This window comes from Nycticebus coucang, chromosome 6, assembly GCF_027406575.1.
Source record: "Nycticebus coucang isolate mNycCou1 chromosome 6, mNycCou1.pri, whole genome shotgun sequence".
Classification (NCBI taxonomy): Eukaryota; Metazoa; Chordata; class Mammalia; order Primates; family Lorisidae; genus Nycticebus; species Nycticebus coucang.
The window spans coordinates 85,894,297-85,921,369 of record NC_069785.1 but is presented as its reverse complement, the minus strand read 5'-3'; the positions used below and the strand labels follow the sequence as shown (position 1 = coordinate 85,921,369).

Below are 27,073 nucleotides of genomic sequence, written 5' to 3'. Positions count from 1 at the left end.
TTTATGACCAGTCGGATGGCACCTAAGCTCACAGGTGGGAACTCCCGGGAAGAAGAAGACAGGGAGGAAGTACATTAAGTGAAAAGGATCAGGTGGCATGATTCAGGCTGGTCAAATGATACAATTTCTGGAGAGGGTGCATGGGTGGCAAGGGCCTACGTATTATGGGGTGAAGCGGTAGAATGGTTCTGGGCGAGTGAATTTGAACTGTCCCTGCCCTGAGTCTCCAAGGCAGCTACTGCTGCTGCCACAGATAGTGGGAGCCCAGAGAGCTGCTGGGTTTGTGCCTGATTAACTTTCTAGCAGGAGAATGCTCATGGAGGTGGTCACCGCCAAAGTGAAAGGTTTGCTTCCAGAGGAGATAATGGACACTGGTATAACTTCAGTTGGTGACCATAGTATTGAAGCTGGGGAAGACCCAATTCCCATAGAGACAGAAGTGGAAGAAATTGTCAACATAAATTTTACTGGTGGCTCTATAGCCATGCCTATTTCCACGGAACCAATCACAGTGGACAGTAAGCACATTAACCAAGTTATAGCGAATGCCATAATTCCTAAGGCAGATTGTAACACCACAGTGAAACCAGCTTTTCCAAATGGCATTCACAAATTTGGTGCTCAGACTCCTATGACTATATCAGTCCATCATATTATGTTAAACAAAGTATCACAGACAGCTGATGTTAAACTGGTAGTCAGAAACTTAAACCAGATGAACAGAAGTTAATTTTAATCACTTTGGTTAAGTCTCGTTCTAGCACTACCCCAAAGACAACTACCACAGACTCAGAAAGTTACAACTGAGGCCCAATCAGGAGATAGTAAGTTACCACTGCAGCAAATTAAAATAGTTAATCATGGGAAGAAGGCCAGAGTTGAAACCTGTCATTGGAGTCTCAGCACTGACCCTAGGAAGCCAACAGATGAATAGTGTAACACAGCCCTTGTTATAGACCAAACAGTAAAAAACACTACAGATTGCTAAGAAGCCTCAAATACCAACCGCTGGTTTGGTAATCAAGAAGCTGATCTTTGCAAAACCAAGTAGTAGGAAAGCAGTTACAGGACAGACAACTCAAAGTATCACCTCCAGTCATTGCAGGTAGGGTTCTTTCACAGTCTATTCCCAGAACTCCATCAAAGACCACAACAATATCTGAAAGTGGTTTTATTGGATCGCCTTTAAATTATACAACACAGACACTAAAGAAAATAGCCATATCTCCTTTGAAGTCACCAAATAAGACAGTGGAATCAACTGTGCAGACCATCACTGTTAGGGGAGTAAGCACATCAAAGTTTAAAGCAATTGCACGTCTGGAAAGTGCTCTCAATGTCCGGAAGATTCAGTTACCTGGAAGCAAGTTTTATTTTGTCTGACTTGTTACTGCCACACAACCAGTAGCTCACCCCAGCCAGATAGAATCCCAGTAAAAACACTCAAAGACAATAAGGAAAGACATTGGTTGTGAATACAACCCCAGTTCAGATGTCCGTTCCAATTATCATGGCTTAGGTTGTCAAACAAGTTGCTCCCAACCAATCTAACTTCACAAATCATAACTACCAGCCACCCACAGGACCGGCTCATCATGCCTGCCGCAACACTGCCACAGATTCAGCCCAACCTCACCAACGGGCCACCAGGCCTTGTCCTGGCAGTGTCTTGGCCACAGCTCTGGGAACAGGGATTGTGGGCTATGCTGTGCTTCCAGCTCAGTACTTTACTCAGCTACAGTAGTCTTCATACGTGTCTGTAGCAAGCTATTCTAACTTCGTTGGAATATTTGGTATCCAGATCCAGTCGAGGCTTCCATTCAATGGTATAATCCCATCTGTGTCTTCCATTGGGCCTAGAAAGCCCTGTAAGTGTGTAATATCACTGTGTTTGGCATTATATTCTGATTGCTTTGCAAATAGTGAATTTTACAACATCCACAATTGTACTAGTTATTATAACAATTTGTAACATGAAAATGAAAGGCAAAAAGCAATAAAAGCATGCCTTGACAGAAATCCAGAAGGCTTCAAGGGAAAGGAAAGGGGGGAGAATCAGATTGATATCATAGCAAAGGATGTAATTGCAAATGATCAGGCTGTCTTAAAAACTATTGTGAATGCTATGAGGCAAAAATAATGTGTTCCTCAATATACAAATGTAATGGGTGTAAAATTTTGAGAAAGCCCAGAAAGAAAGACATTGATGTACTTGGCAGAGGCAGCTGAAGTAAGAGTACAGCAACAAACAGCGGCAAAGACTAAGTTGTCTTCTCCAATTTCAGACTTGTTTACTAGGCCAAACCAACTTTGAATAGTGGATGAAGAAAATTGTTGTTTACAGTCGTGACTAAGGAAGTAGCTGAAGCCATGTGTGACTACCTTCTTGCCCAGACAGAGCAGGCAGACAAGAGGGAAAATAAAAAGCAGCAGCTGAAAGGGTAATAGGAACACATTTATAAGAGGGATTTTGCTTGACAAATGCAATTAGTGTAAACTGGATGTTTGTACGCTCAATGAATCCCCAACAATAAAAAAAGTAAAGAATTTGGATGCAGTTTGATGAGCATCATTAACTTAGCAGGAAAAGCAAAATGTGACCCCTGTGCCATGAATTGCTAACTCTTGCACAAAAGACTGATAAATGGAACAGTAAAGAAAATTTAAGGTGCAGGGACACTTGATTTTTTGGAAAATGGTTTAACAATTACTGTGCTTTAATTCACTTCTTGTTTTAAGAGATTCGAATTATAACATTGAAAGAGAAGAGATTTAAAATGAGGAAGTTAGTGCCTTTTAAATCTTACTTAAATCGGCTTATGGCCTAAATTTAAGTTTTCTTTCTTGTATTATATAGATTTTTCATTGGCTTACATTTTTTTTTTTTTTTTTTTGTAGAGACAGAGTCTCACTTTATGGTCCTCGGTAGAGTGCCCTGGCCTAACACAGCTCACAGCAACCTCGAACGAACTCCTGGGCTTAAGCGATTCACTTGCTTCAGCCTCCCGAGTAGCTGGGACTACAGGCGCCCGCCACAACGCCCGGCTATTTTTTGGTTGCAGTTTGGCTGGGGCCCGGTTTGAACCCGCCACCCTCGGTATATGGGGCCGGCACCTTACCGACTGAGCCACAGGCGCCGGCCATTGGCTTAGGTTTTTAAACAGTTAGATGGTCTATCCTTCTGATTCTATTGACAAAGGATATTTATAATTACTATAATTTACAATGTGTGGTGTCACATGATTTTTTCAGTAGAGAAATTCAAAGTACCAGTGGTTGTTAACCAGTCATCCTTTGAGTATAGATTTAGAGAGTATTCAGACAGAATGTCTAACATAAAAAATTCTTAAGAAACATTCAGATGGCCTTTTGTGTTTAGAAAATCACCATATTTTTAAAAAAATCAAATTTTAAGGTAGATTCTGGAATAATATCTTGTTGTTAATTTGGGAATGTCAGAGGGAACCCTCAGGCACACTCTTAAAATTAAGAGGGGAGAGGGATAGGGTGAGTGGAGGGAGGGTAGTATAAATGTCTAAACACATAACTAAGAAAATGTGGTGAAGGCTATATTAACCAGTTTGATGAAAGTATTTCAGATTGTGTACAGAACCAGCACACTGTACTCCATAGTTGCATTAATGTACACAGCTACGATTCAATAAAAAAAGAAAAAAATAAACATATAAAATATTAAGGGGGGTAGCACCTGTGCCTCATTGAGTAAGGTGCTGGCCCCATATACCGAGGGTGGCAGGTTCAATCCTGGCTCTGGCCAAACAGCTACAAAAAAATAGCCGGTCATTGTAATGGACACGGATAGTCCCAGCTACTCTGGAGGCTGAGGCAATAGAATCACGTAAGCCCAAGAGCTTAAGATTGCTGTGAGCTGTGACATCACTGCACTCTACAGAGGGTGAAAAGTAAGACTCTTTCTCTAAAAAAAAAAAAAAGTAAAAAAGACAGTAAATGATAAATGATACTTAGAGAATTAACAATGTGTTTCTATGATAAGGAATGGCCAACAAAAACTCCCATTTTCTCTCAAAGAGTTGGCATGTATTTGAAATAATAAATTGTCAAAGTCACTACTGAGTGCTATACAAATAAGAGGTGTGTATAAGTAGAAGTAAACTTATCATGTAGTGATTATATAGAACCTCACATTATTATCAAGTATAAAATTTGGCCTGTGAAGAAATAAAGAATCAGGAAGATGTAAGAAATGAATTTGGAGAAGGATTTTTCATCTATACAAATATTTCTCTTTGTAAACTTTTGAACTAAGAAGTTTCAAATCAATACATGACTCTTACTTGATTTACTGAAATGGGCTTCCCAACAAAGCCTTCAAAATTATAATGGGAAAAATTCTTTTTATAACAGTAGTCAGGCATGTTGTCCATTGCTCTATTGGTTTGTTTTTATAATGGAAGTTTAATGTAGCATGATTTTACTCAGTTATTTGGGTAAGCGGAAGGTATGAGTATAATTACTCAAATAATCTAAATCATTTTCAGTAATTCAAAAACTCTGAATTTAGGAGTGTGTTGTAATGGGACTCTTGGTTTATAACAATAAAAAGACCATGTTGGAATTCAGTAATTTTGTTAGGTACCTTAATCCTCAGTAATTATTCATGTATGATTATTGCAGTTCCTAAAGGGACTCTATAGTGTTTCTGTATGTAGTGAGAATATACGTTCATATGAACGGGCCTGATATAGGCAGTAGAAACTAAGTGATCCAAAAGAGGATTCCATTACTCAATAAACAGAATCCTTCCTTTTGAAATTTGGATTTACAAAATTATAGGGCATTAACTTTAAGTATAGATAGTGCACACATTCTTAGCACCTCAATCTAGTATGTTTAATTAAAATTTTTATAAATGTAAATTAGCGTAAGATGATAAAATAATGTCTAGTCAACTTATTTTCAACAAATCGGAATATGTTTTTGGTCTAGGCCTAAATTTTGTTCATTTTGTAAATATTCTGTATTAATTCTAATTGCACATTTGTGATGTGTATTTCTATACAGTGTGAAGAAAATGTGAAATTTTGTTTTCAATTGTAGATTATATGTGGTGGCATTGTTTAAGAGTGTTTGCTTATAAAAATGTTGAGGTGGAATCAAATGCTACTAGTTTTTCTGATTTTCAAGAAGCTTTGTAAAATACTAAGCCATTTCCTTCCTCTGTAGTACTTACTGAACATTTTGTATTTAGGCATTTGCATCAAATTGCTGAACAAAAGAACTAGCCATATTAATTCAACAATTTTAAAAACTACTTGAAGAGGGTTGGGCATACAATTTTTAGCTCTAATTCTATCACAAAGTAGAAAGATTAAATTTATATTTGTTAGAGCTATTCAAAGAATACAATTTTCTACACTGTAGAAACAGGACAGCCAATTAGTAATACAAAAAAATTAACATTTATACTGTCTTAAAAGAAATCAATTTCTTTTTCATTTTTTAATGTTGAGGATTCATTGAGAGTACATGAAACCAGGTTACACTGATTGCATTTGTTAGGCAAAATCCCTCTTGCAATCCTATCTTGTCCCTAAAAGGTGTGGCACACACCAAGGCTCCACCTCCCCCTCCTCCCCGCTCTCTGCTATTCTTTTCCCCACACCTCCCTCCTTTCTCTCTCTGCTCTCCACTTTCCCTACCCCTACCATGTCCTTAATTGTCATTAATTGTCCTTAAATTAAAATTGAGTACATAGGAAAAATAGTAATTTCTTAGTGCAAAGTGGAACAGGGCATTACAAAGGTGGCAAGAATATAAAGTGAGCTCCCAGTTTCAAAATGTGTCAGAGACAGAAAGCAAATACCCTCGCTGCTCCCATGTTCCTCACTGTTAGGGAGGCATGAAAGACTGAAGTGTCTGATCATGCAGAGGCGTGTTTCATCTAACACAGAGGAAAGGAAGCATAGGGTCAGGCACAAATGTCTATAATTCAGTGTCATATAAACTATTTTACTTTATTGAACAGTAGTATCATATACTTCACAATAAGGAAGCTAGAATGGAGAGAAGAGGGTTAGTTATGAAGATATATTGGAAAGTATAGCCTGATAAAAAGTCCATCAGAAACTTGATGATTTGTGATGCCTTTTCATCTTGGAGTATGTTACACGGAGGGACTGGTGGTGAGATTCTAAAGGGGAAGCTCAGGTAAGGAAATGTGGACGCAAATCACTGCAGACCAGAGCTTCTCAAACTTTCTGATATCTCCTGGATACCTGGTTAAAAATGCACTTTGTGATTCAGTAGGTCTAGGTATCTTCATTTCTAACACACACAAGTGACGCTGAGGTTGCTGGTCCTTGGATCCCCATGAGTAGCAAGGGTATACACTTGCCTATAGAGAAATCTGGAAAAAAAGCCTGGAAGAACAGTTTCACCATAGCAGGATCAAGAAAAGGCATTATTTTGCTCTTATTTCTGAGCATGAGTTTAGCTGGAGAAGAAGGAGCAAAGAAACAAAGAAATCAAGTTATAAATGTGAGATCATTTTGCTAAATGAAGAGGGAAGAAATGGCAGAAATAATCCATGAAAACAATGGAAGACCACAGGGTTACAGAATACTTTTTGAAGAGAAGAGACATTCTGGGTAGGGAAAGAGAGTGGAAAGAAGAAAGTTAACTAGGTAATTTTATAGTTAATGATGAGGAAACTTGAGAGTACTGACCAAGGTGGATTTAGGAAACTGGCAGTCACACAAGATAGATTGTTGCTGCCCCAGAGATCACTAGAAGCAGGAGAGTGCTGGAATTGGGGTAAACCAGAGAGATCCATTTCTCCTCTCCACGAATGCCAGGCATCAGAGATGCATGTTGCCTTGATATTACATTATCAAATAAGACTAATTTGCATACAAGCAGTGGCTGCTTTTTTAAGACAGATTTTTTTTCCTATAAAATGGCTATTTTCCAAAGATCTTAAAAGATTAATAGGATATACCAAAGGAAACTAATTTTATAAAAATGTAATTATCTTCCATGACTTGGTAATTATGAATTGAGCTGCAGTGAAGAATCTGGTGCAAATATCTTTATTGCCAAATGACTTTTGGTCATTTGGATATACACCTAGAAGAGGAATTGCAGGATCAAAAGTCAGGTGTACATTTAGATCTCTAAGTGTTCTCCAAACTTGCTTCCAAAAGGAACGTACTAGGTTTCATTGCCACCAGCAGTGCAAAAGTGTTCCCTTTTCTCCACAACCACACCAACATCTAGAGTTTGAGAATTTAGTGATGTGGGATACTCTTACTGGAGTTAGGTGGTATCTCAGAGTAGTTTTTGTTTGCATTTCTCAGATGATTAAAGATGGTGAGCATTTTTTTCATGTGTCTGTAGACCATGCGCCTGTATTCTTCAGAGAAGTTTCTGTTCACGTCTCTTGCCCGCAATTAAATGAAATCACTTTTTTTTTTCTTAGTCATAATTTTGAGTTCTCTGTGGATTCAGGTTATTAGACCTTTGTCAGAAATATAACTAGAAAAAATCCTCTCCCATTTTGACGCTATTTGCTTTGTTTACTGTTTTCTTGGCAGTGCAGAAACTTTTTAATTTGATCAGATCTCAGTAATGTATTTTTGATGTTGCTTCAATTGTCCGGGGTGTCCTCCTCATCAATTTTTTCAAGCATTTCCCTGCACTCTCTCTACGAATTTTTTATCGTTTCATGTCTTAAGTTTAAGTCCTTTAACCAGTGAGAGTCAATTTTTGTTAGAGGAGAAAGGTGTTGGTCCAGTTTGAGTCTTTTACAGTTTGCCAGCCAGTATACCATGGAACACTATGCAGCATTAAAGAAAAAAAAAAAAAAAAGAAAGGGAGACTTTACCTCTATTATGTTTACATGGATGGAGCTGGAAAATAATCTTCTTAGTAAAGTATCTCAGGAATGGAAAATAAAATCTAATGTACTCAGTGCTACTGTGAAACTAATCTATAATCACTAACACTTGCATATGAAAAATGAAACATGGGGCGGTGCCTGTGGCTCAAGGAGTAAGGCACCGGCCCCATATGCCAGAGGTGGTGGGTTCAAACCCAGCCCTGGCCAAAAACTGCAAAAAAAAAAAAAGAAAGAGAGAAAAATGAAATGCAACTTTAGCCTGGGAAGGGGAGGGAGAAGGGAAAGGAGGGAGATGGGTTGATAGAGGGAGGGTTAGTAGGGGGATCACACCTATGGAGCATATTGCAAGTACAAGTTGGATCTATCAGGTGTAGAACACAAATGTCTTAATGCTGCAATTGGGGAAATGAGGTGAAAGCTATGTTGATTAGTAGGGTGTAAGCACTCCAAATTGTACAAATAATCAACACATCGAATCCCATAATGGCATAAATGTACTTATGATCTATGTACAAATGACTTAATTAAATATATATGTGTGTATATATGTATGTATTCATGTTTTTTCCAAAACTTTTTCTTATTTTTAGCAAATATTGCTTTTATTTTTGAAATGTAAAAGTTTATTAATTTCATATAATTCTGTGACATTTCAATTTTTTTCTTTTTGGATAAATGTTTTGATATTTGAAATTTATTGTTCATAATTTCTTTGGTGTATTTTATATGTCCTTAGGTGAGTGGGTAATGAAACTCTTAGATGGCAAAAGTAGATGGTAGAAGAAATGTAGGTATATCTGCAGCTTACATGGATATGGAACAAAGGGAATGTTTATATTAACTATTAATTATTCTACAAGTGTACATCCATGCTGCTCTATTAAAAATACTTTCTCTAAGAGAAATATAGATTAAACTGTACTGTCATTAGAAGTGTGTCCTTTATAAATAACAAAACAAAGATCAGATGAATACTTATATGTATAAAGGATGCTTTTGTGTCTCGTTAAAGCTATGCTGTAGGCTTCTGCCATCAGCTTTGTCATTTATCCTCTCAATGGTGTGATTTGCTCCTCTGATTAAAGACACCATTCACATTGCCATATGTGCACTACTGTATTTGAATGGTTTTCCTCTGAAATACTTTAGAAATCTTAAGTGGACGGTGTATTAAATGTATGTTCCCTTTCTTTTCTTTGTTTATTTCTGTCATATTGCTGTCCACAATAAAAAAAGAAAAAGGAAAACAACTTCAGAGCTAAAATAATCATGTACAAAGTCAAACTTGAGGATTAAGCTCAATATTAACTCTCCATAACTGCACGTTTGGCTTTATCGTATTTACATTTATATTGTCATTTACATTGATTGTCTGTGTTTTTTGTTTTTTTAGGGTTTTCCGAGAAACATTGCCAGTTGAAGGTAACCACATTTATTTTTTTATCTGGAATTATTCACTGTGTGTCATACAAAATATACATTACTTATGAAACCCTTTATTTTAAAGTCCACTCAGCATGCCATTAAGATAGAAGTTTCCCATGGCAAGAACGCAGTAAAACAGAAGAATGTGCAGCTATCCAGATCAGGTAATTTTTGAGGGGGGAAAGTGGATACATGTTCTTGCTATGTGTAGTGACTATAGTTCACTGTAACTTCAAAATCCTGCTGTGAAGGGATCTTTCTTCCTTCTTTAATTTTCAACTTAAAATTCCTGTTTTTGTTAGGGAGTGGACAGAGATGAACTATGAAACTACACAATTTTCTAGTAATTCAAAGAATTTATGAAATTCTGACTTTACATAGTGGAATGCATTATACTAACAAGTTCTTTTAACTTTAGTTATTTTATCCAGTTTTTAGACTGATGATATTAAGGCAATAAATGTCTGACTAGCAGAACCTATGTGCATGTGTGTCATCATTAATTATTAAAAACAAGGAAAATAATAAATTATCCTTCCATGGCTATTTGAAAGACATAGTCTTTTAAAATGGCAGTACTAAATGTTTTGGCTTTAGGGTCCTCTCAAACTATTACAAATAATTGAGTGGAAGTATCCAACACCTAGAATTAGCTGTATGTTATTACTATGAACTCATACTCTGAAAATGTTTTACTTCATAGGTGACATAGGTGTACAATCATAATTTGTTTCCATGTCCTAAAATTTCATATAACTGATATATACACTTTGTATAAAATAAGATGATGAAGTGAACTCATCCTAGAAAAAGCACTGCATACCTCATTGCTGAATATCACCACAGTCACCTTTGAAGTACTTCCCTTGGAAAGTTGTGCAGCAATACTAGTGCCTCATCCAGGTTCCAAAGCAATTTTGGAACTTTTTTTCTGGAATAGCCATCAGCACTGACATTGTATTATATTTGATGTACTAAATGTTATCAAAATATCATCCTTTAAAATGTTCCTTCATCTTCGGGTAAAGAAAAAGGTCATTGGGAGCCAGATTATATGAGTAGGGAGGATGTTCTAATACAGTTATTAGTTTACTGAGTAAAAACTCCGCACAGACGGTACTGTGTGACTTGGTGCATTGTCACACAGCAAGAACCATTGTCACCCTGATGCAAGAGCCATGATTTGGCAAAAAGTTCAGGTCATTTTCATCTAACTTTTCCATGTAGCCTTTTCAGCACTTTCAAATAGTAAACTTTGTTAACTGTGCAGTTGTCGAAAATTCCTAATGAACAATCCCTCTGATATCAAGAAGGTTAGCAATATCATTTTCACATTTTGTTAGAACTAAAGGAATGTTTTGATTGTGGAGAAGACTGACTTTCATTGTGCACTTTGATGCTTTTCTTCAGTTCACGTTGGTATGCCCATGTTTCATCACCAGTGATAACATGGCTCAAAACTTCATCTTGCTTCTCTGTGAGGTCTTGTCAAAATTTGACTCTCCTTTCCATTTTTTTCCACTGGTGATCTACTTTGGGAATCATTTTGTCCAAGTTTTTTCTTGTCAAGATTTTCCATTATGATTTTCCTGATATTTTTATTAGATCATAACTGTGTACATTACTGCATTTGTGTGGTACAGTGTGCTGATTTTATATATAATTTGGAATGTTTACATCAAACTGGTTAACATAGCATTCACCTCCCCTCCTTCCCTCCCCTGTTTGACTTGGGTATTTAAAAAAAAAATTTCCCAAGGGCGGCACCTGTCGTTCAGTGAGTAGGGCGCCAGCCCCATATGCCGAGGGTGGCGGGTTCGGACCCAGCCCCGGCCAAACTGCAACAGAAAAATAGCTGGGCGTTGTGGCGCGCGCCTGTAGTCCCAGCTCCTCGGGAGATTGAGGCAAGAGAATCGCGTAAGCCCAAGAGTTAGAGGTTGCTGTGAACTGTGTGACACCACGGCACTCTACCCGAGGGTGGTACAGTGAGACTCCGTCTCTACAAAAAAAAAAAAAAAAAAAATTTCCCGGTTGATTCCATTAATCCATATAACCCAACTATTGATATGACAGACGTATGTGTGTATATTGACCTTTCAAACACACTTTATACTACATTTATCTAATGCTACACTCTTCTTATGTAAATAAATGTTTGCTAACTAAAAGAAAGAAAAAAAAAACATAGCATTCACCTCACTTATTTATTTTATTTTTCTTTCAGTTTTTTACTGGGACCGGGTTTGAATCCACCCCCTCTGGTCTATAGGGCTGGCTCCCTAATTCTTTGAGCCAAAGGCACCACCCACTTATTTAATTGTTGTGTTTAGACACTTATACTCTACTATTAATAAAATATTAAATTTAATATTAATAGCGGAATATACATGTCTACAAATTTTAATACCAGTATTTAATATTTAATAGTATTGATATTTAATTCTTAATATTTAATAGTATTAATGCTTAACTAATAGTAGATTATAAATGTCTCTACAATACTTAAGAGCAGTGTTAATATTTAATAGTAGAGTATAAATGTCTAAACACAACAAGTAAGTAAGTGAAGTGAATTCTGTGTTAACAAGTTTGATTTAAACATTCCAAATTGTATATAAAATCAGCACATTATACCCCATAAATGGAGTAATGTATGCAGTTATGATCTAATAAAATAAATTAAAAAAAAGACTTTCCTACTTATTTCTCTATTGATGTTTACTTGATATGCTATGCTTCTCACAGTCAGCTAATAGTTTTGATGCAAAATTCAATGAATTTTTGTAAGGTTTTCATGACTTTCATTCTTATCACTGGGCACCCTTACCTCTCTTCTTCAATGCTGCTTTTTATCTCTTCAGAAAACTATTTAATCTATTTGCAAACTGCTGATTTTTTTGTGGCATTATCTGCAAACTAACATGTCCCTGACTTCCCTTTCATGCTTGCTAAGTTTAACAAGATTAACATTTATTCATCGCTCTAATTCAGGTTCTGAAATTCTCATAACAGCACACAATCATGCAGCAATGATAATGAACTCCATTCTGAAAGACAGTCAACATAAACACAACTATGAGACACTGATACACCAAAGTTATGAAACTTTAATGAGGGGCTTGTACAGTACTAACAACATAAGCACACGGTTGTGAGCTTGTGAACTTAATTGTCAAGGCTTCATATGTCATTCTGTGACTTTCTCTTATTTGCTCAGTATTGTATTTGTGAGATCAATCCATATTGACACATGTATATTTGGCTTAATTTATTTTGATTTTTATAACATTCCATCACATAAATGCTGCAACATAACTCTTCGAAAGCTGATATATATATATATATTATATATATATATACATATATATATGTGTCATATATCCATATATATATATATATATATATGAATGATAGTCATAATGGCTTTTGTATTATATAGGTGTATCTACAGATATTTATTGTATTGTTTATTAATACTGAAAAAATCAAAATACAAAACCAAGTTTTATATGTTTATTTATTTTATAAAAACATCCATCCTATATGGGACACTGATATTTGATATCCAAAATATTTCCATAAACATTCACTTATCTCAGGCCCACATTGCCTTTATTTTCCAATATGTCCTTGTAATGCATCTTCTGCCATTCACTTGTGTTTTTCTGAAATTTGTCTTTCATGTAGAATTTACAGTGATTTACTTCAGTGAAAATGGGATAATTAATATCTCTTTGAAATATTAATATTCAACCACCATGAAATTTCATAGAAGGATTTCTGCTATCCCTTCTTGTCTGCATTTTTTTCTGGCATTCCTGAGATTCTAGAATGCCTGGTTCACCAATCCCTCCACTGTAGACAAATACATATACATATGTTTCTTCAGGAATTTTTCTCTCTCTCTTTCTGCTTTCTGTCTTGCCCTCATCCTTTCCTGTCCCCTATGCCCTTTAATTTGGCTCATCTAACATTATAAGTATCAGCTCAGACATGATCCCTGAAAAACTCATTTTTGACAGTTTTATTTATATTCCTTCAGCCACAGTCTCAATCATTATTGAGTAAAACAGATAAAGACTGTTCCAGAAGTTTTGAAATATTGTGCTTACAGTCCAGAGGCAAAGGGTAGAGACATGGCAAGAAATGATTTACAGTTTTGGTAGGAAAATTGCAGTAGAGATGACACTAGAGTACTAAGGCACCCCTGAGGGAGGAGATGCCTATTTATCTGGGGAAACAGCAGGAATCAATGAAAGCTTCATGTAGCAGGCTAAGGCCTTAAAAGATGAAAATAAAATTGTTAGAATAGAAGAGGAAATCTTTTCACATGTAACAAACAGGATGTACACTGATGAAAATAGAAAAAGTAACAGAAATTTGTGAATTATTGATAAAACAACATGCACAGCATGCTGTTAAAAGGTACTATTATGAAGTAGAGAATAATCCACAATGTTATTTCATATGTGTGTATTGTATATTTAAATTCTGTTTTTCTTCTAACATTACATGTATATACATTAGGTGGAAAAATCTGTGAGTAAATCTGTGATATGTCTGTATTTGTTGAACCTAGTGACATCTAGTGCCCTCTGGGTTGTTTTGCAAAGTTTTGGATAATTAGAAGTTTTTTTTTTTTTTTTTTACAGAAGTAAATATTTGGCTAAAGATTAAGCTTAACTTAAACTCTCAATTTACACAGAAATTACCTTTTTACCCTTTTGTATCAAACAATGTCAATTTTGTTGAACTGTGGTCCACTTAACTAAATGTATGGTCTATCAGCAGAACAAGCCTTGCAGATGTCATCAGATGAAGAGAAAGAAAGTCATGAAGGAAATAAAAATAAACTGTCAAAGGTATGAAAATATTTAATTTTAGATTTCTGATTTAATGTTGATTTCTTTTGCAATGGTATTTTGAATGGCATTTGCAATGTAGAATAGTCCAAAATAAAATTATATTTTGGACTAACATCTTAGACTCAATAGGTCACAATTTAATATTTTCTTTAAAATATATTCTCAAATACTTAAAATAATTAAAAATCCTGAAATCTCAGATAGCCTTTGTCTTTGGAATAGAGATAAAGAATTTCTGGGTGGAGCAAATTTGGGAATCAGAAAGATCATTCAGCTGAGTTCTCCTAGAAGGACTGGGGAAAAAGAGAGAACCCAGCTATACCTGGCATGAAGACCTTACCCAGAGTCATAGCTAAGGGAGCACAGTGATGAGGTGGTGAGATGGATTTAGTTTATGATCTGGAGGGGAGGAAATCTGATGAATTAGGTAGGTGATTGAGACTGGCTGGGATCAGCTGGCCACCCACAGAGGCTTGGGACAGGAAGAAGCCTTTCTTGAATTTTCAGTTGTTGGGGCAAGCTGTGTGTTGAGTGAAAAGCTTGGAAGAGAAGGCAAGCTCAAACAGCATACAGCAACCAGATTCAAATGCTGGTTTGAGTGGATGTGCCATAGGTTTGTGGCTGGTGAGGCAACTATAATGAGAAGGTCTCAGTGGCCAGGAGGCTGCCATTGTGGGAAGTCCTGACAAGGTCTTAGCAGGAGCCTAAAGCACGGCTGTCTTAATTCCTTCCGCCAGGATGAGAACGCATCTATTGGGGCAGGCTGAGGGACTCCTGCAATCTACAGGAACTAGAGTCAGGGGGCACTGTGAAACCTGCCCCTGAAGGATTCTAGTGAGCTTTAAGATCCCAACCCAGCAGGATCTGAATGCTGAGAAAACAATCAGGCGATTGCCCAAGGCAATAATTTTGGAATTAGGACAATAGAGGTTGCTGGCTATGCTCTCGGTCTCCTAAAAAACCCACAGCGCCACCTGGTGCCCCAGAAACGTACTGTCATCATGCAACATACTGTCATCAAGAGCAAGGACTTCTCTTTAAAACAAACGAGGTAGTGAGAAGTAAAAAGGAGCATAAGGAGGTAAACAAGAAGAAAGAACATGAGGAGGAACCAATAGAAAAATTCAGGCAACCTGAAAAATAAGAACAAGGATCCCCCACAATGAACCGTGAGGCACCTACTGCAGAAGACGCCATCTATAAAGAATTAGTGGACTTCTCCCAGAGCTGGACAGATCCTCTAAACAGAAATTAAACAAAGATATAAGAGATTGAAATGAGACCCTAGCAAAACTGTGCTTGATAGATGTATATAGAACACTCCATCCCCAAAATACGAATATACATTATTGTCATCATCCATGGAACATTCTCAAAAATTATCACATCCTATTACAGAAAACAAAACTCAACAAAATCAAAAGAATTGAAATTTTATCATGCATCTTCTCAGACCACAAGGCACTAAAAGTCGAACTCAACTTCAACAAAAATATTCAACCTCACAAAAAGGCATAGAAGTTCAACAACCTTGTGCTGAATGACAGTTGGGTGCTGGAAGAAATAAAAAAGGAAATCATTAAATTCCTTCAGTATAACAACAATGAAGATACAAGTTAAAAAAAAAAAAACTGTGGATATAGCAAAAGCAGAAAAAAATGATCACTTTAGAAGCCTATATTCAAAAAACAGAAAAAAAGAAAGATGGAGACTTTACCTTTTTTATGTTTACATGGATGGAGCTGGAACATATTTTTCTTAGCAAAGTATCTCAAGAATGGAAGAAAAAGTATCCAATGTACTCAGCCCTACTATGAAGCTGATGTATAGCTTTCAAATGAAAGCTATAACTCAGTTATAACCTAAGAATATGGGGACCAGGGAGAGGGAGGGTAGAGAGGGGGTAGGATGGGTGGAGGGAGGGTGATTGGTGGGATTACACCTGTGGTGCATCTTACAAGGATACATGTGAAACTAAGTAAATGTAGACTATAAATGCCTTAACACAATAACTAAGAAAATACCAGGAAGGCTATGTTAACCAGTGTGATGAAAGTGTGTAAAACGGCCTATAAAAGCAGTATACGGTGCCCAGTGATTGCATTAATGTACACTGTTATGATTTAATAAAAAAAATTAATGTTCACATAATGTACCTTGGTCAAAATTAAATCCAATTTATGTAATAATTGGTCACTAAATTGCCCTCTAAAGAGACACAGGTTGGTTGACTAAATAGAAAACCTCAGGCCAGACATCTGCTGCAGTCAAGAGTCTCATCTTTCCTTAAAAGACAAACATAGACTCAAGGTGAAGGAATGGTCACCTTTAATTCAGGCAAATGGAAATCAGAAAAAAGTAGGTGTGGCAATTATATTCTCAGATACAATAGGCTTTAAACCAATCAAAGTAAGAAAAGATAATGATGGTCACTTCTTATTTCTTAAGGGCTACACTCAACATGATGAGATTTCAATTATCAACATTTATGCACCCAACCAGAATGCACCTCAATTTATAAGAGAAATTTTAGCTGACATGAGCAACTTAATTTCCCCCACACTATAATTGTTGGAGACTTTAACACTCCTCTGGCAGTGTTGGATAGATCCTCACACAAAAAAGAAGCTAAGCAAAGAAATTTTAGAACTAAACTTAACCATTCAACATTTACATATAATAGACATCTACAGAACATTTCATCCTAATTAAACTGAATACACATTCTTCTCATCAGCCGAGGGATCATCCTCCAAAATTGATCACATCTTGGGTCACAAGTTTAACATCAGCAAGTTTTAAAAAATATAATTCATTCCTTGTATTTTCTCAGACCATCATGGAATAAAAGTTGAACTCAGTAAAAACAGGAATCTCCACATGCATACAAAAACATTGAAACTAAATAACTTCATGTTGAATGATAGCTGGGTCATAGATGAGATTAAGAAGGAAATTACCAAATTTTTGGAGCAAAACAATAACTTTTGGAAGTCGCAAACTATCACAACCTCTGGGATACCACAAAGGCAGTCCTAAGAGGAAAATGTATAGCATTGCAAGCCTTCCTCGAGAGAACGGAAAAAAAGGAAGTCAATAACTTAATGGGACATCTCAAGCAATGGAAAATGAAGAACTTTACAACCCTAAACCCAGCAGAAGAAAATAATTAAAATTAGAGCACAAGTAAATGAAATTGAAGACCAAAGAATCATACAACAGATCAACCAATCAAAGAGTTGGTTTTTTGAAAAGCTCAAGAAAATAGATAAAACTTAGGCTAACCTAACCAGAAGTAGAAGAGTAGAATCCCCTATTCATCAATTAGAAAAGATAAAGGCCAAATAACAACAGACTCCATAGAAATCCAACAAGTCCTTAATGAATACTATATAATATATATATATATTATATAATATTCATACTATATAATAAAACTCTACTCTCAGAAGTATGAAAATCTGAAGGAAAGAGATCAATACTTGGAAACACGCCACCCTCCTAGACTTAGCCAGAAAGAAGTGCAAATGTTGAACAAGCCTATAACAAGCTCTGAAATAGCATCAAGTATAAGAAATCTCCCCCAAAAGAACAGCCCAGGACCAGATGGCTTCACATCAGAATTCTACCAAACCTTTAAGGAGGAACTAGTACCTATATTACTTAATCTTTTCCAAAACATACTAAAAGAAGGAATACTTCTCAATATATTCTATGAAGTGAATATCATGCTTATATCTAAACCAGAAAAAGACCCAACAAGAAAAGAAAATTAGAGACCAATATCTCTAATGAATATTGATGCAAAACTATTCAATAGGATCCTAGGAAACAATCCAATAACACATCAAACACATTATACACCACAACCAGGTGTATTTTATCCCAGGGTCCCAAGGATGGTCCAGTATACATAAATTCATAAATACAATACATCACATAGACAAAAATCAAAGACCATATGATTCAATTGATGCAGAAAAAGCTTTAGACAATACCCAGCATCCTCTCTTGATCAGAACGCTTTAGAAAATAGGTATAGAATTTATTGAATTCTTGAGACATCTATTGGGTTACTGCTTGGAATTCTAATTCGATCAATTGGCACTTGCTACTGGCTGCTTGAAGAATTTTTTTCTTCTTGACTTCAGACAGGTTCATTGCAATGTGTCTTGGAGAGGCTCTGTTAGCATTGAAATTACCCAGGGTTTGATATGCATCTGAAAGGGGTGTGTTGGGGTCTTTAGTGAAACTTGGGAAGTTTTCCTTTATGATAGGTAGTCTCCTGAATGGCTTCCAGGCTTCCATTCCTTTGGGGCAATCTTCTTCCCCTTTAGGAATCCCTATTCATATATTTGAATACTTCATGGAGTATTGTAGTTCTCTAAGGACATGTTATGCTTTCTCTCTCTTCTTTTCTGCTCATCAACTCTCTGGGTTAAGTGAAAATTTTGTCCTGTAGCTCTGAGCTTCTTTTTTCTCCATAGTCTACCCTATTTTTGATACGTTTTACTGCAGCTTTACATTCCCTGATTGTTTCCTTCATTTCCTTAAGCTCCACCATATCCTTTCTGTATTGTACATATCTCTTGTCTCATTTTTGGTTCTTTCTTTCCATGTTCTTGCCCATTCCTTTTAATGTCTTTATCATCCATATTTTAAATTCCCTTTCTATCAACTCTATTAATTATTTTTGTTTATTTTCTCCATACATATACATGTGTTTATTTGGTTTCCACTTTTTGCCTGCACAAAATTAAAGAGACTTAAAATTTAAAAACAATAGCATTGATTACAATAAGCACTAGAAACAAAAATGTCATCAAGAACGAGCAAAGATAAAAACATTCATAAAAGAAATCAGATAATTGCTGCCAGAAAATATTGAGCAATAATAATAAGAATGCAAAAAAAAAGTAACATTCATATGGTTAGATAAGAGTATGTCTATCATAGAATGCTTTGACTTTGAGGTTCAGTATGGGGTCATCAGTTAACTTCTTTTTCTTTTTTATTTTTCCAAAGTCTCAAAAAATAGACAACTATTCTTGCTAATATGTTTGAGTTCTCTGTGGATTCTGGTTACTAAACCTTGTTCGGAGGTTTAACCTGCAAATATTTTCTCCTATTTTGAGGGCTGTCTGCTTGCTATACTTACTATGTTCTTGGATGTGCAGAAGATTTTCAGTTTGATCAGGTCCCAGTAGTGAATTTTTGATACTGCTTCAATTGCCTGGGGAGTCCTCCTCATTAAATATTCACCGAGGCCGATTCCTTCAAGAGTTTTCCCTGCTTTTTCTTCTAGTATTTTTATAGTTTCATGTCTTAAGTTTAAAGATTTTACCCAGTGAGAGTCTATCTTAGTTAATGGTGAAAGGTGTTGGTTCAATTTCAATCTTCTACAGGTTGCCAGCCTGTTTCTTAGGGTAGGCAAAGGAATGGAAGAGAAACTTCTCTAAAGAAGACAGATGCACGGACTACAGACACATGAAAAAATGCTCATCATCCTTAATCATCAGAGAAATGCAACTCAAAACTACTTTGAGATATCACCTAACTCCAGTAAGAGTAGCCCACATAACAAAATCCCCAAACCAGAGATGTTGGCGTGGATGTGGAGAAAGGGCACACTTCTACACTGCTGGTGTGAATGTCCACTAATACGTTCCTTTTGGAAGGATGTTTGGAAAATACTTAGAGACCTAAAAATAGAGATGCCATTCGATCCTATAATTCCTTTACTAGGTAAATGCCTAGAAGACCAAAAATCACAATATAACAAAGACATCTGTACCAGAATATTTATTGCAGCTCAATTCATAATTGCTAAGCCATGGAAGAGCCCAAGTGCCCGTCAACCCACAAATGGACTAGCTAATTGTGGCACATGTATACCATGGAATGTTATGCAACCTTAAAGAAAGATGGATAGAGCTGGAACATATTCTTCTTAGCAAAGTATCTGAAGAATGGAAGAAAAAGTACCCAATGTACTCAGCCCTACTGTGAAGGTAATTTATAGCTTTCATATGAAGGCTATAACCCACCTATAGCACAAAAATATGGGGAATGGGCCATGAGAAGGTCAGGGAGGAGAGAAGTCAGGGTGGAGGGAGGGTAATGGGTGGGGCCACACCTACGGTGCTTATTAAAATGGGTACAGGCAAAACCTACAAAATGCAGAATACAAATTTCTACATACAATAACTAAGAAAATGCCATGAAGTCTACTTTGAACAGTTTGATGAGAATATTTTTGATTGTATATGAAACCAGCACATTGTACCCCTTGGTTGCACAAATGCACACAGCTATGATTTAACAATAAAAAAAAAGAAGGAAAATAAGTATAGAAGTAACATTTCTTAAACTGATAGAGGCCAACTGCTGCATACCCACAGCCAATATCATAGTGAATGGAGTAAAATTGAAATCATTTCCACTCAGATCAGGAACCAGACAAGGATGCCTTCTGTCTCCACTACTTTTTAACATTGTAAGGGAAGTTTTAGCCACCACAATCAGGCAAGAGAAGACAGTCAAGGGGATCCAAATAGGACCAGAAGAGATCAAATTGTCACTCTTCACAGGCGATATAGTTATATATCCAGAAAATCCAAGGGAATCAACTACAAAACTCCTAGAAGTGATCAAGGCATATAGTAATGTTTCAGGATACAAAATTAACACTCATAAATCTGTAGCCTTTATATATACCAACAATAGTCAAGGGGAAAAAACAGTCAAGGACTTCATTCCCTTTACAATTGTCCCAAAGAAGATGAATTATCTGGGAGTGTATCCAACTAAGGACATGAAATATCTCTATAAAGAAAACTATGAAACTCTGAGAAAAGAAATAGCTGAAGATGTTAACAAATTGAAACATGTATCATGCTCGTGGTCGGGAAGAATCAACGTTGTTAAAATGTCTATACTACCTAAAGCAATCTACAGATTTAATGCAATCTCTATTAAAGCACCTCTGTCATATTTTAAAGACCTGGAAAAATTAGTACTTTGTTTTATACGGAAACAGAAAAAAACTCAAATAGCCAAGACATAACTCAGAAATAAAAACAAATTGGGAGGTACCAGGCTTCCAGACTTCAAACTATACTATAAATCGATAGTGATCAAAACAGTATGATACTGGTACAAAAATAGAGAGGTAGATGTGTACTCAGCCCTACTATGAAGCTAAATTATAGCTATCACATGAAGGCTATAACCCAACTAAAGCACAAGACTATGAGGAAAGGGCCAAGGAAGGGGAAGGGAGGGGGCAGATTATGGTGGAGGTAGAGTAATGGGTGGGGCCACACCTACCGTGCATCTTAGAATGGGTACAGGCCAAACTTACTAAAGGTAGAATACAAATGTCTACATACAATAACCATGAAAATGCCATGAAGGCTACGTTGAATAGATTAGAATATTTCAATTGTATATGAAACTAGCACATTGTACCCCTTGATTGCACTAATGTACACAGCTATGATTTAACAATAAAAAAATAAAAAATAAATAAATAAAAGGCAAAAAAAAAGAGGTAAACCCAGACACTTATTGTCATTTGATTTTCGATAAGCCTATTAAAAATATAAATTTTGGGAAAGATTCCTTATTCAATAAATGGTGCTGAATGAATTGGCTGGAAACTTGTAGAGGACTGAAACTGGACTCACATCTTTCTCCTCTAATAAAAATTGACTCTTACTGGTTAAAAGACTCATACTTAAGACATGAAACTATTAATATTCTTAGAGAAAGTGCAAGGGAAATGCTTGAAAAACTTGGCCTGGGAGAATACTTCATGAGGAAGACACCCCGGGCAATTGAAGCACCATCAAAAATACATTACTGGGATCTGATCAAATTAAAAAGCTTCTGCACTGCCAAGAACACACTAAGTAAAGCCCTCAGATAGACAGCCCTCAGAATGGGAGAGGATTTTTGCAAGTTATACGACCAACAAAGGTCTAAGAACCAAAATCCACAGAGAACTCAAACTTCTTACTAAGCAAAAAACAAGTGATCCCATTTCATTGTGGGCAAGAAACGTGAACAGAAGCTTCTCTGAAGAAGACAGACACATTTCCTACAGACACATGAAAAAATGCTCATCATCTTTAATCATCATAGAAATGCAAACCAAAACTACTCTGAGAAACCATTTAACTCCAGTAGGACTAGCCCACATCACAAAATCCCAAAACAACAGATGTTGGTGTGGATGTGGAGAAAAGGGAAGACTTCTGCACTGCTGGTGGGAATGCAAACTAGTATTTTCCTTTTGGAAGGAAGTTTGGGGAACACTCAGGGATCTAAATGTAGACCTGCCATTTGTCCTACAATTCCTCTTCTAGGTGTATATCCAAAGGACCAAAAATCTGTTGGCAATAAAGATATTTGCACCAGATTGTTCATTGCAGCTCAATTCATAATTGCCAACTCATGGAAGAAGCCCAAGTGCCCATGGACCCATGAATGGATTAATAAATTGTGGTATATGAATACCATGGAGTACTAGCAGCAGTAAAAAAAAAAAAAAAATGGAGACTTTACCTCTTTTATGCTTACATGGTTGGAGCTGGAAAATATTCTTCTTAGTAAAGTATCTCAGGAATGAAAATAAAAGTATCTAATATACTCAGTACTACTGTGAAACCAATTTATAATCACTCACACATGCAAATGAAAAATGAAACACAACTTTAGCCTAGGATGAAGGAGGGAAGGGGAGAGTGAGGGGAGGGAAGGGGGTGGGAGGGATAGTAGGGGGACCACACCTATGGAGCACATTGCAAGTACAAGTTGGATCTATTATGTGTTTACCACAAATGTCCTTATAATATAATAGGGTAAATGAGGTGAAATCTATGTTGATTAATATGATGTAAGCACTGCAATTTGTACAAATAATGAACACATTGAAAATGGCATTAATGTATTTATGATCTATGTACAAAAGAATAAAAAAAGAAAGAAAAAAATCATACATTATGATCAAATAAGATTGATCTTACATTAATTTTTTGAGTGGTGAGAAGTATGGATTCTTTTTTATTCTTCTGCATATGGCTATACAAATACAATTTTACCTGCACCTTTTATTGAAAATGGAGAGATTCCCCCAGTGTATGTTGTTGCCTGCTTTGTCAAAGATAAGGTGGCTATATGTGGATGGTTTACTGTATGGGTATTTTGTCCTGTTTCATCAGCCTGTGTCTCCATTTTTGTGTCAATACCATGCTGTCTTGGTTACTATAGCCTTGTAGTGTAGTTTGAAGGTGGTAATGTGATGCCTCCAAATTTGTAAAAGAAGCATTATATCAAGAAATACCTGTATTCAAATGTTCTTTGCAACACAATTCACAATTACAAAGATGGGGAATCAACCAAATGCGCATCAATTCATGAGTAGATTAATAAAACATGGTACACGTATTCCATAGAATACTAAACCACAAACAATGACTTAATGCCTTTTCAACAATCTGTATATAACTAGGGACCATTAGAACTAGGAACGATTATCCTCAGTGAAGTATCTAAAGAATGAAAACACGAATACAACATGTACTTACTACTAAATTGGAATTAAATTGATGGGCACACATGTGAAGTAAACCTCAATAGAAATGAAGCAGGGGGTTACAGGGGGAGAGGAAGCAGAAACCTATCTAACAGGTAGAGCGAACACTCTCTGGGTGAAAGACATACTTCCAATGATGACTGAAAGATTACAAAAAGAAATCTACATAACCAAAATATTTGTACCCCCATAATACTTTTAGATAAATAAATAAGTATATAAATAAATAAATGAAAGGATAGAAGATGGCATCTTTTGTGTGTCTTTTTATTTCTCAATTTCTGACAGTGAAATGGGGTGAAAATTCATTCAATACCAAGAGGAAAGGGGAATGACAAAGTTAAGAATGGCCCTTTTTGAAATTTTGAAAAATTCTGTTTGACTCACTCAAAGAGAAATAAAGAAGATTCTCCAAACAATTTAAATAACAATTATAATTATATCTCACAATTATGTGATAATACTCAAATGTAATGCTAAAATTAATAACAAAATATTTTGCTGGCTCTAATCATAACAAAGTAAAGTGATAAAATCAATGAAAAGAAAACATTTCTTTTTGTAAACTAAAGTAGTAATTATCCTTTCTATTAAACTTTTCTTTTTTTTTTTTTTTTTTTTCTCTTTTCTTTTTTTTTTTTTATTGTTGGGGATTCATTGAGGGTACAATAAGCCAGTTACACTGATTGCAATTGCTAGGTAAAGTCCCTCTTGCAATCATGTCCTGCCCCCATAAAGTGTGACACACACCAAGGCCCCACCCCACTCCCTCCCTCTCTCTTTCTGCTTCCCCCCCATAACCTTAATTGTCATTAATTGTCCTCATATCAAGATTGAGTACATAGGATTCATGCTTCTCCATTCTTGTGATGCTTTACTAAGAATAATGTCTTCCACTTCCATCCAGGTTAATACGAAGGATGTAAAGTCTCCATTTTTTTTAATGGCTGAATAGTATTCCATGGTATACATATACCACAGCTTGTTAATCCATTCCTGGGTTGGTGGGCATTTAGGCTGTTTCCACATTTTGGCAATTGTAAATTGAGCTGCAATAAACAGTCTAGTACAAGTGTCCTTATGATAAAAGGATTTTTTTCCTTCTGGGTAGATGCCCAGTAATGGGATTGCAGGATCGAATGGGAGGTCTAGCTTGAGTGCTTTGAGGTTTCTCCATACTTCCTTCCAGAAAGGTTGTACTAGTTTGCAGTCCCACCAGCAGTGTAAAAGTGTTCCCTTCTCTCCACATCCACGCCAGCATCTGCAGTTTTGAGATTTTGTGATGTGGGCCATTCTCTCTGGGGTTAGATGATATCTCAGGGATGTTTTGATTTGCATTTCTCTAATATATAGAGATGATGAACATTTTTTCATGTGTTTGTTAGCCATTCGTCTGTCGTCTTTAGAGAAAGTTCTATTCATGTCTCTTGCCCATTGATATAAGGGATTGTTGGCTTTTTTCATGTGGATTAATTTGAGTTCTCTATAGATCCTGGTTATCAAGCTTTTGTCTGATTGAAAATATGCAAATATCCTTTCCCATTGTGTGGGTTGTCTCTTTGCTTTGGTTATCGTCACCTTAGCTGTACAGAAGCTTTTCAGTTTAATGAAGTCCCATTTGTTTATTTTTGTTGTTGTTGCAATTGCCATGGCAGTCTTCTTCATGAAGTCTTCCCCCAGGCCAATATCTTCCAGTGTTTTTCCTATGCTTTCTTTGAGGATTTTTATTGTTTCGTGCCTTAAATTTAAGTCCTTTATCCATCTTGAATCAATTTTTGTGAGTGGGGAAAGGTGTGGGTCCAGTTTCAGTCTTTTACACGCAGACATCCAATTCTCCCAACACCATTTATTGAATAGGGAGTCTTTCCCCCAAGGTAAGTTCTTGTTTGGTTTATCGAAGATTAGGTGGTTGTAAGATGTTAGTTTCATTTCTTGGTGTTCAATTCGATTCCAAGTGTCTATGTCTCTGTTTTTGTGCCAGTACCAAGCTGTCTTGAGCACTATGGCTTTGTAGTACAGACTAAAATCTGGTATGCTGATGCCCCCAGCTTTATTTTTGTTACTAAGAACTGCCTTAGCTATACGGGGTTTTTTCCGGTTCCATACAAAATGCAGAATCATTTTTTCCAAATCTTGAAAGTACGATGTAGGTACTTTGATAGGAATGGCATTGAATAGGTAGATTGCTTTGGGAAGTATAGACATTTTAACAATGTTGATTCTTCCCATCCATGAGCATGGTATGTTCTTCCATTTGTTAATATCCTCTGCTATTTCCTTTCTGAGGAGTTCATAGTTTTCTTTATAGAGGTCCTTCACCTCCTTTGTTAGGTATATTCCTAGGTATTTCATTTTCTTTGAAACTATGGTGAAGGGAGTTGTGTCCTTAATTAGCTTCTCCTCTTGACTGTTATTGGTGTATACAAAGGCTACTGACTTGTGGACATTGATTTTATATCCTGAAACATTACTGTATTTTTTGATGACTTCTAGGAGTCTTGTGGTTGAGTCTTTGGGGTTCTCTAAGTATAAGATCATGTCGTCAGCAAAGAGGGAGAGTTTGACCTCCTCTGCTCCCATTTGGATTCCCTTTATTTCCTTGTCTTGCCTAATTGTATTGGCTAGAACTTCCAGCACTATGTTGAATAGTAAAGGTGACAGAGGACAACCTTGTCTGGTTCCATTTCTAACAGGAAAAGCTTTCAGTTTTACTCCATTCAGTAAAATATTGGCTGTGGGTTTGTCATAGATAGCTTCAATCAGTTTTAGAAATGTGCCACCTATGCCTATACTCTTCAGTGTTCTAATTAGAAAAGGATGCTGGATTTTATCAAATGCTTTTTCTGCATCTATTGAGAGGATCATGTGATCTTTATTTTTGCCTCTGTTAATATGGTGGATAACGTTTATGGACTTGCGTATGTTGAACCAGCCTTGCATCCCTGGGATGAAGCCTACTTGATCATGATGAATGACTTTTTTGATGATAAGCTGTAATCTATTGGCTAGGATTTTGTTGAGAATTTTTCCATCTATATTCATGAGTGAGATTGGTCTGAAATTCTCCTTTTTGTTTGGGTCTTTTCCTGGTTTTGGTATCAGGGTGATGTTTGCTTCATAGAATGTGTTGGGGAAGATTCCTTCTTCCTCAATTTTTTGGAATAATTTCTGCAGTACAGGAATAAGCTCTTCCTTGAAGGTTTGATAGAATTCTGGAGTGAAGCCATCTGGACCAGGGCATTTTTTAGTTGGAAGCTTTTTTATTGTTTCTTTGATCTCAGTGCTTGAAATTGGTCTGTTCAGGAG

At 36.2% G+C, this 27,073-nt stretch overlaps 1 pseudogene; it reads left to right on the top strand.

Moving 5' to 3' along the window:
* The first annotated feature begins 316 nt into the window (after positions 1-316).
* Positions 317-2,622, top strand: LOC128589064 (protein lin-54 homolog; annotated as a pseudogene).
* Positions 2,623-27,073: the final 24,451 nt, after the last annotated feature.